General features: G+C 60.8%; 1 protein-coding gene across 1 annotated transcript in view; it reads left to right on the forward strand.

Moving 5' to 3' along the window:
- Positions 1–12,527, forward strand: part of PDE4A (phosphodiesterase 4A) — a gene marked incomplete at its 3' end in the record, with an annotated part of 120,725 nt that overhangs the window by 5,740 nt on the left and 102,458 nt on the right.

A 12,527-nucleotide genomic window follows, 5' to 3' on the forward strand; every position in this document is an offset into this window, starting at 1 on the left:
GAGGGGGCTGGTTATTGCGCCCTTAGCATGCAAACAACTGGGGGAAGGGCTGGTTGTGCTCTGAGTGTGCAAACACCCAGGGGGCTGGTTATCGTGCCTTGAGCGTGCAAACACCCAGGGGAAGGGCTGTTTGTGCTCTGAGTGTGCAAACACCCAGGGGAAGGGCTGGTTGTGCTCTGAGTGTGCAAACACCCAGGGGAAGGGCTGGTCATGTCCTCAGCTGCGTGTCTGAGGGCAGCGCCCTGCACTCTGCCAGCAGGTGGCGCAGCCAGGTGGAGGTGCCCTTGTTCCCTGGCGAGCCCCCGACAGCGCCCCCTGCAGTCGGGTCTCAGCAGTGCTTGTGGCCTGCCGAGGGTGGGCCCTGCAGACCAGCCTCCTTTGGCTAAGGGGCCGGCGCTGGGGTGAAGGGGCAGCACGGGGGGAGGGTCTCTCAGATCCAGGGCTAGTGGTGATTTAATCTGGTTCTCATCCCAGCTGCACTAAGTGGTTTATTGGGAAATCTCCCTAAAACCATTATCTTCTTCCTGCCCCCCCTGCCCACGGGGGATCCCGGCCCATAATCCTTCCCTGCCGCTCGGCGCCCTGTGGCGGGGTCGGCCTCACCCCAGGGCTGGGAGACAATTACACCCCGCAGGGCCATGCAGGCTGCATCTCGGGGCTCCGAGGCAACTCCCTTAGCAGGGTGGGCACCACGACCAGTCGTGGGGGGGCATACAGAGACCAGCAGGGGCTTGGCTCCTTCTCTCCTTCCCTGGGGCTGGGCGAACCCACCACCTCTGGCAGACCCGCTCCCTCGATTGTGCCGGGCAAGGAAGGACCGCAACGGATGCTGTAAGTGCTGCTTCCTGGCGGGCGCGGGCAGGAGGAGCTGTGCCAAAGCATGTTTATTTGTAGCAGGGTTTGGGGGGAGCCCCCAGACAGCTCTCGCAGCCCTAGGAAGCCTGATTAGCTTTGAGCCCCCCGTGGGGATATATCTGACCCGTGGGTGGCGGCTGAACGCTGAACCCCCCACTCGTCAGCTGGGAATCAATCGTCTTTTGACACTGGAGAAGCAACGTCCTTGTTCCTTCAAGGTTCCTTGTTTGTTCCAGTCATTTCACCTCCCCCGGGGGCCCAGGCCAGCGACCAAACAGCGTTCCCACCCCCGCACTGGGGGAGCTGCGGTTCATGCTGGTTACCTCTGGGCTTTTGTCATGAGCTCAGATAGACCAGTTGCATCCCCTGCCTGTTCCTCTCGGAGCCCGGAGCCCCTGGCCAGGGCTTCAGCACCGATTCTGCCACAGAAGACTAAAAAAAGAGAAAATGCTGGTTTAACCAGCCTGTGACAATGTGGGGAGGTGGGTGCTGGAGGGAGGACGCGGGGGGATAATGCCAAAGGCAGGAGCTTTCTGATTATCCACGAAGAAGGGAGTTTGGGTCTAGTTCGTGGGAAGTGATGCCAGAGTTTGGAACTAGGGGCGCTCGGGTGGTTAAGGTGCCAGCTCTGCCCCGACTGCTGGCGTGATCCTGGACAGTGTTTCCCCGGGCTCAGCCCCGGCCTCGGAGCTGGATTTCCCGGGGCTCAGGCCCGTTCAGCAAAAGTGAAATCTTGGTTTGAAATAACATTTGGGTTCAGTATTTTTTTCCCCTGTTCATTACAAATAAATCACAAACATTTCACAGGGTTCCAATAGAAACAAAGTGTTTAGTTCAACCCGAAACAATTGTCTTCAACTTTTTGCTTCACTGAAAATTTTGAAAAATGTCCTTTTTGGTTCGAACTGCAACGAGAGTTTAAAAAAAGCGTTTGGAATCGCTAGCGAACCACAACATCTGTTATTCAATTGCTCTAATGAGGGGCAGCGTTCCAAGCTTTTCTCTGCAGCCAAAAGGGCCAGAAACAGACTTTGCTTTTTTCAGTGCAAGCTGCGAGTCTCCCCCATTCACATGACTCCAGGAGCTGGGGCTTTAAGCAAAGCCCCCGGGGTTTCGAGCTCACAAGAGCTGCCAGTGCGGATGTGACTGATTGGCCTCGGGGCTGGCTGGACCGTGGAGATGTGTGTCTGTTTGCTAGAGGGACAGCTGCCAACCTGGGAGGTGACTACTGGAGCTGCACCACTGTTCGTTGTCAGCGTTAACTCTCAGGCTAATTAAGCCGAGTTAACATTATGCTAAGCGTGAGCGCGGTAATTGGACCCAAGGTGCTGCTCGGGAATTATAGGCAAGATCTCAGCAGCAAAATGTCACCGGCAGAAGCCATTCGAGCAGCCATTCCTCAGCGCTGTGAGTTCTGCGTGACAGGCCGTTTTCAGTGGCTGGCATGTAACCGCAGCCCCGCCACGGGATGCCCCCCGGTGGGAGGCTGGGCCTGGGGCTGAGGTGGCGGGCTGGGCCGCAGGAGACGCGGGTTTAATCCAGGTTCGGCTACAGACTCTGTGTGACCTGGGACCAGGAACCTAAGGCGGGTTTCCAGGGTTTAGTATCCACAGCCGGGGCTGGATTTGCCACAGGCTGCAGCTCCGCCCAGATTTCCAAGCCAGCTGGACACCTGTTGGGCCCTTCCGGAGACCTAGCTGCTAATTTGGAGTCCCCGAGGAATCGGCGCCCGCACGGCTCCCGGAGATAACAACCTGGCAAAGCTCTCGATGCCTGCACCCCCTGGGATGGCTGCAGCAGCTCGGGGGTTGGGCACGTTCGCACTCAGGTGGCTGGCGGCCCTGGGAGCCAGGGCCCGTAGGCCGGCAGGGGGAATGAGGCTGTCAGGGGGGGCCTGGGACAGTCCTTGTCCTGGAGAGGAGACGGCAGGAGAGAGGACAGGTGGTCTAGGATTATGGGCCCTCGGGAGAGCTGGGGTCAAGACCTTGCTCCGTGACTAGCTCTCTCAGCGGCAGCCGGGTGGCGCTGTGCTGCAGTTCCCCGCCTGGGCACTGGGATTTTGAGCCCAGCCTCACTGGGGGTGCACTGGTGCTTAGGGGCTGGCCCTGTAGGCAGGACCCCTGGGTTCTGTTCCCTGCTGGGTGACTAAGGCACATCCCTGCCTCACTCGCTGCCTCAGTTTCCCCTCCCACCCTGTGTTTGTGTCGCCTGAAAGCTTGCTCCGGGCAGTGCCTGGCTCGATGGGGCGAGTGTGGTGCTGCCCTGGGGACGGGCAGTGCCTGGCTCGATGGGGCGAGTGTGGTGCTGCCCTGGGGACGGGCAGTGCCTGGCTCGATGGGGTGAGTGTGGTGCTGCCCTGGCCCTGGGGATGGGCAGTGTGAATCAGAGCAGTTTCCTTCTTTCCTTGCGATAGACTCTGCCAAGCGCCTGGAAGGTGATAAATGGGCACCTCTGGCAGGATCCCCGGGGGGAGTGTCAGGTTTGTGGGTTTTAATCACTCCCCACAGCCGGCCGTAGATCTTCCCTGCCGCGCGGGGGCGGGGGCCGGGGCTGGGGCCAGGACTGGGAAGCTGGGGTGGCGCTATCATGCTCTGCTGAAGTGTGTCTGTTCCTACATCCTGGACGCTGCCATGGGAAGTGTGGGCTGGGAAAATCCTGCTTGGCACAGGCTGGGGGCAGGTTTGCTGGGGAAGAGCTAGGCAAGCAAGGGATAAGATGTGATCTAGTGGGTCAGGGACTGGACTGGGGCCCCGGAGAGCTGGGTTCTGTTCCTGGCTGTGTCACTGACCTGCTGGGAGACCTGAATCAGCCACTTCCCTGCTCTGTGCCTCGGTTTCCCCTCACACCCTTTGTCCTGTCCATTTAAACAGTGAGCTGGGCAGGGCAGGGTAAATCTCTTACTATGTGCATATCTGTGCCGGGCCCGCTAGGATCTACCATAACCCTAATAACTGTCTGGTGAGGACCCCGTCTCCCTCTGTGTCTGGCCTCGACCCCTGGTTAGAGCCTCTAGCTCCTACCATAATAATGGGGCTAGGAAACAAAACGGAATCGTTAAAGCCGTGGGAAACCCCAGCAGTTTTGCCTTTTAAGGGCTCTATGATTTTTTCCGGGTTTGGGGTCTCCTGGCTGGATGCGTTTGGGCTTGACTTTCACATGGTTTTCAGTGCAACTCCCCCCACCCCCGCCACCCTGGTTCCCCTCGAAAGGGTCAGGGAGTGTTTGCTCCTGCGGGGCTGAGTTGGTGACCTCACACTGAGTGAGTTTCACACGGCGTGGCAGGATGCGCGTGTGTGTGGGCGTGTTCACGCCACTCAGCTACATAGCTCGCGAGCCCTGGACGTAGCCCCTCTGTCCCTGTGTAACCGCCAAGTCTCTGCAGTCCCCCAGGAAGAGCCCCTGGCTTGGTGGAAAGGGGGGATTCCTGCCTTGCCCAGTTGCCAGGGCTCCCAGAGCCTTGGTGGGTGAAGGAAGTGGCTTTCGATTGCTCCGCGGATCGGATTGGCCCCCCCAGGTAGTGAAGTGACTGGAGCAGACGCGTGAGCAGCAGGGCTGCAAGAGGATGCGGTGACCTTTCTGTGGCCGCCCAGGGCAAGGAAAGCCGGGGGGAGAGGGGGAGCCGCCTCCGTCTGCCTCGTGCTGCCAGGCCGCGTCACTCAGGCCAGGGGGAAGGGCTCCCTGGGGCAGTGGAACTAGCCGGGGCAGTTGGGTGGGGCTGGATGCAGGAGCTCTGGGTTCAAATCCTGGCTCTGCCGGTCACTGCCTGGGGTGAGTCCCTGCACCTTTCTCTTCCTTCTCTCTGTGCCTGTGCCTGTGTCCTCTGAGCCCCCGGGGCAGGGCTCCTGCTCGCTAGGTGCTGCCAGACACTAGCTGTGGCTCTGCGGGGCCGGTACTGCCCCTCACCCCGGCGGCCGCAGCTCTGCCCTGGGCCGTTCCGGGAGGGCTTGGCGAGCGACCAGAGGAAGGAGTCACAGAGGTGGCCGCCTCTGGCGTCAGTTTCGTTCCGCGGCTAAGTTGCTGTAATTCCCATGACCTTTATTCCCCAGCCGGCCGTTGGGCCGAGGGCTCGGGGCAGCATGCTGTCCCGGAGCACTGGGCGCCACTCAGCTCCAGAGCAGGCCCCGATCCTGTCCTAGTGAACGAAGCCACTACCAGACTGGATCAGACGGGAGACACCTCCCGCCCCCTCTCCCTGCAACAGCCCAGGGCCGGCTAGTCCCGCTGCAGTCCTAGAGCTAAGCACGTGCTTGTGTCTTTGCAGGGCTCGGGCTCCAATCCCTCTTCAGGGAGGCGGTCGCATGGTGGAGCTGTGAGCGGTTTGAACGGAGAGCTGAGGCTCTGAACCTGGCTTTGCAGCCCGGGGGGGTCGGGAGCCAGACCCCATGGCTGCGAAATTCACGTGGTCCTGGCTGCCTCTACGGCTCGCCAGTTGCTGTTTCATTGCCGGGCTCTTTCCTTTGTCCATTTATCCTAATAACGTCAAGTAGCTCCCACGTCACCCGACCTCTCGCGCGCCGTCTGGATGCAGCCAGCTCCCACTAACTATGGGAGATGCTTGGCCGTTTCCAGGGGCCTGCTTGCTGACCGCGGGGTGTCGGGCCGGGAGAAGAACACCCAAACGGCGGGGCTGGTGCGGCATGCGGCATGCCCCTGCTCGTTTCGGGCGGCAATTCCAGTGGAGTTTAATTAGCGAGGAGAACCCTTCGGGACGGGCCTAGCGGAGTGTCCCTAGTGGATTTTGTACAAATGACCGAGGTCCTGGGAAGCGGGCAGCTTTCAGCCAGGCGGTGTCGGTCCGTCTCTGCTGCACGCGGGGGCCTTTGCTGTGCGCAGGTTAGAAAGCCTGGACAGTAGTGATGTTCCAGGGAGGCAGCGGTGAGGCAGTGTAGGGCGCAGAGCGGTCCTAGGCCTGGCTTTGCTGGGGGAGCTTGTGCAAATCTCTGCTCCAGCTACTTTCCCTCCAGGCACCTTGGTTCCCCTCTGGAGAGTGATCTAGAGCGGGGAAGCGGGTGCAGCTGGAGAGGATGTGAGATCGGCCCCGTCACTAGCAGCTGAGGAGGCGTTTGGCTCTGAGACAGCGACAGAACCTTGGCACACAATGAGCCAGCAGCCAGGGCTGGCTGGGAAACAAGAATTCCATTTGGCAGAAGGTTCCAGAGGTTAACAACTCGGGGGAGGAACACAAGCCAAAGCAGCGAAAGGTCGGGTTAAAGAAGATCCAGGTACATTCGATGTGAGGAAATTCATCCGAGGTACCTAAGGGACTGACTGAAGCAATCTTGGAACCGTTAGCAATTATCTTTGAGACTCCTGGGGGAGGGGCGAAGGGCAGACAGAGCGCCTAGCACAGAGGACCCAGGGACGATAGACCCGTCGGCCTGACTCCGAGAGCTGGAAAGATACTGGACCAAATGACAGGTTGTTAGTCTCTAAGGTGCTATGAGTACTCCTGTTCTTTTTGTGGACCAAATGATTAAACAGTCAGTCTGCCGGCACCTGGAGGAGAGCAGGGTTAGAAGGAATAGCCAGCACGGCTTTGTCAAGGACGCCCCCATTTCCTCCTTCGACAGGGCTCCTGGCCTAGTGGATGGATGTGATCGATCTTGGTTTTCATCAGGCACTCCCAGCGTCGTTCTCGCTGTCGAGCGGGGAGGGGGGTCCTGCAGGGGTCACTCCTGGGGCCGGGACTGTTCAGTATGTTCGTTAACGACCTGGGTAACGGAGTGGAGAGTGGGCTTATCAAATGTGCCGATGACACCCGGGGGGAGGGGCCGGGAGCACTTGGGAGGCAGGTTTAGGATTCAAAACGAGCGTGGCCAATTGGAGAATTGGTCTGAAATCAACAAGCTGAAATTCAGTAAAGACCAGTGCAGAGTGCTGCTCTTGGGCAGGGAAAGTCAAATGCACAAGCCCCGCGTGGGGGCTAACTGGCTGAAAAGGATCCGGGGGTCACAGTGGGTCACAAGTTGAAAATGAGCCAACAATGCGAGGCAGTTGCCCAAAAGACAAGTCTTGTTCCGGGGCCAGGTGTAGCGACGGGCGTGGGGGGCGTAGGACACGGGAGGTCGTTCCCTGCTCTGCGCAGCACTGGGGAGGCCTCAGGCCAGTTCTGGGCGGCGCACTTGAGGAAAGATGGGGACAAACTGGCGAGTCCAGAGCAGAGTAGCCAGAACGATCAAAGGTTCAGGAACCCTGAGCTCCGAGGAACCGTTCGTTAGAAACCCTGGGCATGTTTAGTCCGGAGAAAAGAAGACTGAAGAGACCTGATAAGTCTTCACATCTGTTCAGGGCTGGTACAGAGAGGACAGTGACCAGTTGTTCTCCGTGTTCACTGGAGGTAGGAGAAGAAGCAATGGGCTTAATCTGCAGCCAGGGAGATGGAGGTGAGATATTAGGAAAAACTCTCTAACTCTCAGGGCAGTGCTGGACCAGGCTCCCACGGGAGGCTGTGGCATCCCCAGCATCGGAGGGTTTTAAGGACAGGTCGGCCAATCCCCTGTCAGGGCTGGTCTGGCTTTACTCGGCCCGGGCTCGGTGACCTCGTGAGGTCTCTCCCAGCCCCACGTTTCTGGATTCTCTGAAGTTTGGACACATTCTGTACTGGAAGGAAACGGAGACCTTGTGAAACCTTTCATGAGACACAGGCGCAAGCAGCGAGGCTGGTGCTCACGTCACTCCCCTGGGCCGGGGAGATGCGGGTTCAAGTCCCTGATTGGGAGCCCTGACCACCTGGCTCTGTCTGGGATTGAGACGCCGAGAGCCAGCTCTGGTCCCAAGGCCCAGCCTGCCACAGGCCCAGTTCCCCATTGCTCTGCTCCGAGTGCCGCTCTTCGTAGCCGCTGGCGTTTGCAGTTCGCTTTGCACGAGGGGAGTGAGGAGCTGGGCTATGGTGAATCGGGCTCCAGGTGTGGAGGAGATTCCCGTTCGCCAAGCAGCTTCCCCGGCGCCGGCTCCGTGCTCTCCCGGGCCCCTCCCTGAGGCTCAGCCCAGCCTGGCTCTGGGCCTTGTCCCCTCTCTGGGTGCAGGCGGCATGGTGCCCTTCATGCGGGTGGTTGGGCTCATTGAATAATTACCCCCCAGGCAGGCTGGAGTGAACACCCCCTCTGGCCAGGGCTGGGCAATTAAGTACCAGTTAGTGGTTTGAGGAGGGAGAGGGACAGAGACCTAGTTGTGTCCCTTGGAATGGCCCGAACGGATCAGAACCGTGGCCCACCCAGCCCAGCCTCCCACAGTAGCTGGCACCAGCGATTCTGCAAGGCAGTGATGATGCCAGCAGAGTGCCCGGGGTGAGGCGGGGGGGCGGTGTGGATAGGGCGAAGGGCTGGAAATCTGGGTTCAAATCCTGGCTCTGCCACAGACACCCTGGGGGACCTTGGGCACATCCCTGCATCTCTCTGGGCCTCACTTTCCCCGTCTTAGTACAAGTGACTGGGCACAGAATACAGGCAGCTGGGTGGAAGCTGATGGCTTGCGACCCACAGGAGTCAGCTAGTGGCTCTCCTGGGCCCATCTGTCCCTCGGGGCTGTAAACCTGGGGGTCACAGGTGTTCCCTGGTGTGTGCGGCATGTGCCCAGCACGGCAGAGACATCCTGAGCGACGATGCCATGCTGGAGTGGGGGGAGGGAGCAGGTGTCAACAACTCCATAAGAGCGTCTGGGTCGGCTGATGCTCGGGAGCAGGGGCCGATTACTCAAGCGAGTCCCTTGGGGCTGAAAGGATGGGGGGTTGGTGTCACGGAGTCCCCAGGCGATGCTCTGGAACTGCTCCCCACAAAGCCAGTCAGGACTTTGGGGAGCCTCCTCTCCCTTGGAGCAGACCGTCTTTAGGGCAAGCAGCTCACACGGCTTCACCTTCCTGGGTCTCTCCTGGGAGCATTCAGCATATGCCCCTCCGTGCGCTTCCCACAGCAAGTCCTCCCAGGCGGGGTCCTGGGGAAGCCAAAGGGTTCTGCACCCCCACTTTGCAGTCAGACGTGACTCTCAGCCAGCCAGTAAAACAGAGCTTTATTAGATGACAGGAACACGGTCTAAAACAGAGCTTGTAGGTACAGCGGCGAACGGGACCCCTCGGTCGGGTCCATTATGCGGTTCAGAGAGCCAGACACCCACGTCTGCCCTCACTCCTAGTCCCCAGGTAGCTCCAACTCTCAAACCCCCTCCAGCCCCTCCTCCTCTCGGCTTTTTCTCTTTCCTGGGCCAGGAGGTCACCTGATCGCTTTGTTCACCTTTAGGTATTTCCTTGCAGGGGGGGAAGGGGCCCTGGCCATTTGTTGCCAGGGAGACAGAGTATCAGTGATTTATGCACACTGGCCTTTCCCCACCACCTAGAGACTTAAGAAATGCATAGGGGAAACTGAGGCACCCACACAGTATTCAGAGGAAACATTAAGAACAGTCCCACTTCGTCACAGTTGGTTTTTAGCAGACGCGGGCAAGTCTCATGCCCCATGGCACTACCCGGATGCTGACCAGCCTCACCAGCGATGCCAACCCAGCCCTGAGCAGGCACCTGCTCCCTACATGTATTTCATACAGTGTCATGACACGAGCCCATCGCTTCCGTTCCCAGGCAGGTTCCACAGACAGGCCGTCGGGCACAGATGGTGCGTGCAGAGGAAAGAGGATCTAGGTGTCCCAGCTCAGGGGACAGTGTTTGTGCTAATGAGATGCTGGCCCAGGCTCAGAAGATTCCTTGTTTTCCCCCTGTCAGGGCTGCGCTCTGGGAGGCTGGAGCAGCTGGGGGGTCCTGCCGGGCAGGCGGAAGAAGGGAAGGTGGGAGATCTCTGGAGATGGGGGAGCAGAGTAGATTCCTTGTTATTAATGAGATGACAATAGCACCTAGGGGCCCCCAGGAGTTCAGGGCCCCACCTTCTGCCTAGGTTAGCCACTCACAATTCCCAGGAGTCCAGCCTTTCTGGGGAGCAGCATTACCCCTCCCGCTCGGCAGGACCTTGCACGGGTGTGTGTGTGCGTGCGCGTGTGTGTGCGCGCGTGTGCCACTTTGAAGAGTACACCCCCACCCCTGCGTGCGTGACCTTGCATGGGGGGGTGCGAGGTAACCCCGGTGGGGGCAGAGTGGCCCCCTCTTTGTTGTGGTGTCTCCCGTCTGATACCGAACAAACTTCAGTACCGGATGGGGCACATTAGAAAAGCAGGACGGTCCGGGATTGTTAATTGGGATTGTTCAGTCTGCAGAAGAGAAGACTGAGGGAGGATTTGATAGCTGCTTTCAACTACCTGAAGGGGGGTTCCAAAGAGGATGGAGCTCGGTGGTTCTCAGTGGTGGCAGATGACAGAACAAGGAGTAATGGTCTCAAATTGCAGTGGGGGAGGTCTAGGTTGGATATTAGGAAAAACTTTTTCACTATGCGGGTGGTGAAGCACTGGAATGGGTTCCCTAGGGAGGTGGTGGAATCTCCTTCCTTAGAGGTTTTTAAGGCTTGACAAAGCCCTGGCTGGGATGATTTAGTTGGGGTTGGTCCTGCTTTGAGCAGGGGGTTGGACTAGATACCTCCTGAGGTCCCTTCCAGCCCTGATAGTCTATGATTCTATGGTTTAAAGCCGGATGAATGCAGGGGGGCTGAGAGCCATCAAACCAAACTGTAAACCCTGGGTAGGATGGAAACCACTTCAAGCCAGGAGGAGTGGCAGCGCCCCTAGTTCCAGCACCTATGGATGAATGGCCTGTCTAACAGTGCCAGGCGCTGCCCAGAGCCTGGCCAAGATCAGGGCCCCCTCGCGCCGGGCGCTGCCCAGACCCCAGCTGAGATCGGGGCCCCATCATGCTGGGCACTGCACAGACCCCGACCGAAATCAGGGCCCCGTTGTGCCGGGCGCTGCCCAGACCCTGGCCGAGATCAGGGCCCTGTTGTGCCAGGCGCTGCCCAGACCCTGGCCGAGATCAGGGCCCCCTTGCGCCGGGCGCTGGCCAGACCCTGGCCGAGATCAGGGCCCCCTTGTGCCGGGTGCTGCCCAGAGCCCGGCCGAGATCAGGGCCCCGTCGTGCCAGATGAGGCTTCTGCCTTCTTTACTCCAATGCCGTCGTTTGGGGAAGGTGGCAGAAAGCTCCCTCCTGCACAGCCGGCTCCTTCCGGAAAACACCTCCCCCCAGCTGCGCCGCAGGGCCATGCGAGGGGGCGGCCAGGATGGAGAGCCAGGAGTGCTGCACCAGGCCTGGGCATCTCGCAGGCCGCGGCAGGGCTGCACGGGGAAGACTGGGAGGCTGGGCAGGCTTAGCAAGGCTTGGCGGTGCAGTTTGAGAGGGGGCTCCCCCAGCCGTTCCAGCGCCTGACTCGAGGAAGGCCTGCAGCAGTGTGCCCCTGTTATCCCCCTGCCCCCCAGCGCTGCATGGAGAAGGCTTGGAGGGGGCCACGTGCAGGCTCGTAGCCCCCATTTGAACATGGGCTACTGCGTAGGCAGCTTGTCTGGGACTCCCACGAGCCGGGGTAGGCCCTAGCATTGGTGTGGATTGCCGATCCCTGGGGGCAGGGACTGTGTGCCGAGCCTGGCACGGTGGGGACCTGATCTCAGTGGGGTCTGGGCAGTGCCCAGCTTGACGGGGCCCTGATCTTGGTTGGGGTTTGGGCAGTGCCCAGCGCAACGGGACCCTGATCTCAGTGGGGTTTGGGCAGCGCCTGGCACGGTAGGCATGAATGGTGTGTGAACCACCGGCTGGGGGAGGCTATCCCCCATCCCCACCCATTCTGACTGAGGCCACACCCCTTCTGTACTCCCCCCTGCCAGAGCACAGAGCCCCCCTACTGCAGCTGCCACCCCAGGCTAGTGCCCCCAGCCCCAGAGCGCCAGAGGGACAAACAGCGCGGCCCCAGCCCGAGACAGCAGAGTGGGAAGCAGATGAGGTCTGGAGGCAGAGTGTGGGCAGGGCCACCCCTGGCTGTTTGGGGAGGCACAGCCTCCCCCAGCCTATGATACCCACCACCCATGCCAGTGGGGACCCTGATCTCGGTGGGGTCTGGGCAGTGCCCAGCCCAGTGGGGACCCTGATCTCCAGGGGGCTCTGGGTGGCGCCCTGCCCAGTGGGATCCCTGATCTCCCGGGGAGCTCTGGGCGGCACCCTGCCCGGTGGGGACCCTGATCTCCGGGGAGCTCTGGGCGGCGCCCAACCCGGTGGGGACCCTGATCTCCCGGGGACTCAGGGCAGCACCTGGCACGGTGGGACCCTGATCTCCCATGAGGTCTCTAGGTGTTAGACACAGGTAACAAGCCCAGGGTCCAGCCCCCGGCCCAGCGCCAGCAGCCTGGCGTGTTTGGGCTTCTCACAGGCGCCTGCTCTGGTTCCAGCCTCAGCCCCAGGGGGGAGGCCAGGCCGGGTCCGGGGCTGGCAGGGGCCCCACGGCAGCGGGCAGGGTGTAACTGGCTGCCCCCAGCCCCATGGCCTCGGGCGGCTCCTCGCGCGGAGCACCGGGGCAGGCCCGGGACGGGCGCCGCTGCAGCGCCCCAGCGCAAGCCGGGGAGGCGCCATGTCGCCCTCTCGTGGCGGCGGCGGGCAGGACGCGCCGGCTTTGCCCACGGGAAGGGCCCCCGGACTGTGTGTGTTTGGGGGGTTGGGAAGGGGGAGCCCGTCGTCTGCGGGGGGGTGATGTACGGAGTGTTAGCGGGGCTCTGTGCGGGGATGGGGGGTCTGGGCGGGGGGAGGAGATGGGGGCCGGGGG

This window comes from Trachemys scripta, chromosome 16, assembly GCF_013100865.1.
Source record: "Trachemys scripta elegans isolate TJP31775 chromosome 16, CAS_Tse_1.0, whole genome shotgun sequence".
Taxonomy (NCBI): domain Eukaryota; kingdom Metazoa; phylum Chordata; order Testudines; family Emydidae; genus Trachemys; species Trachemys scripta.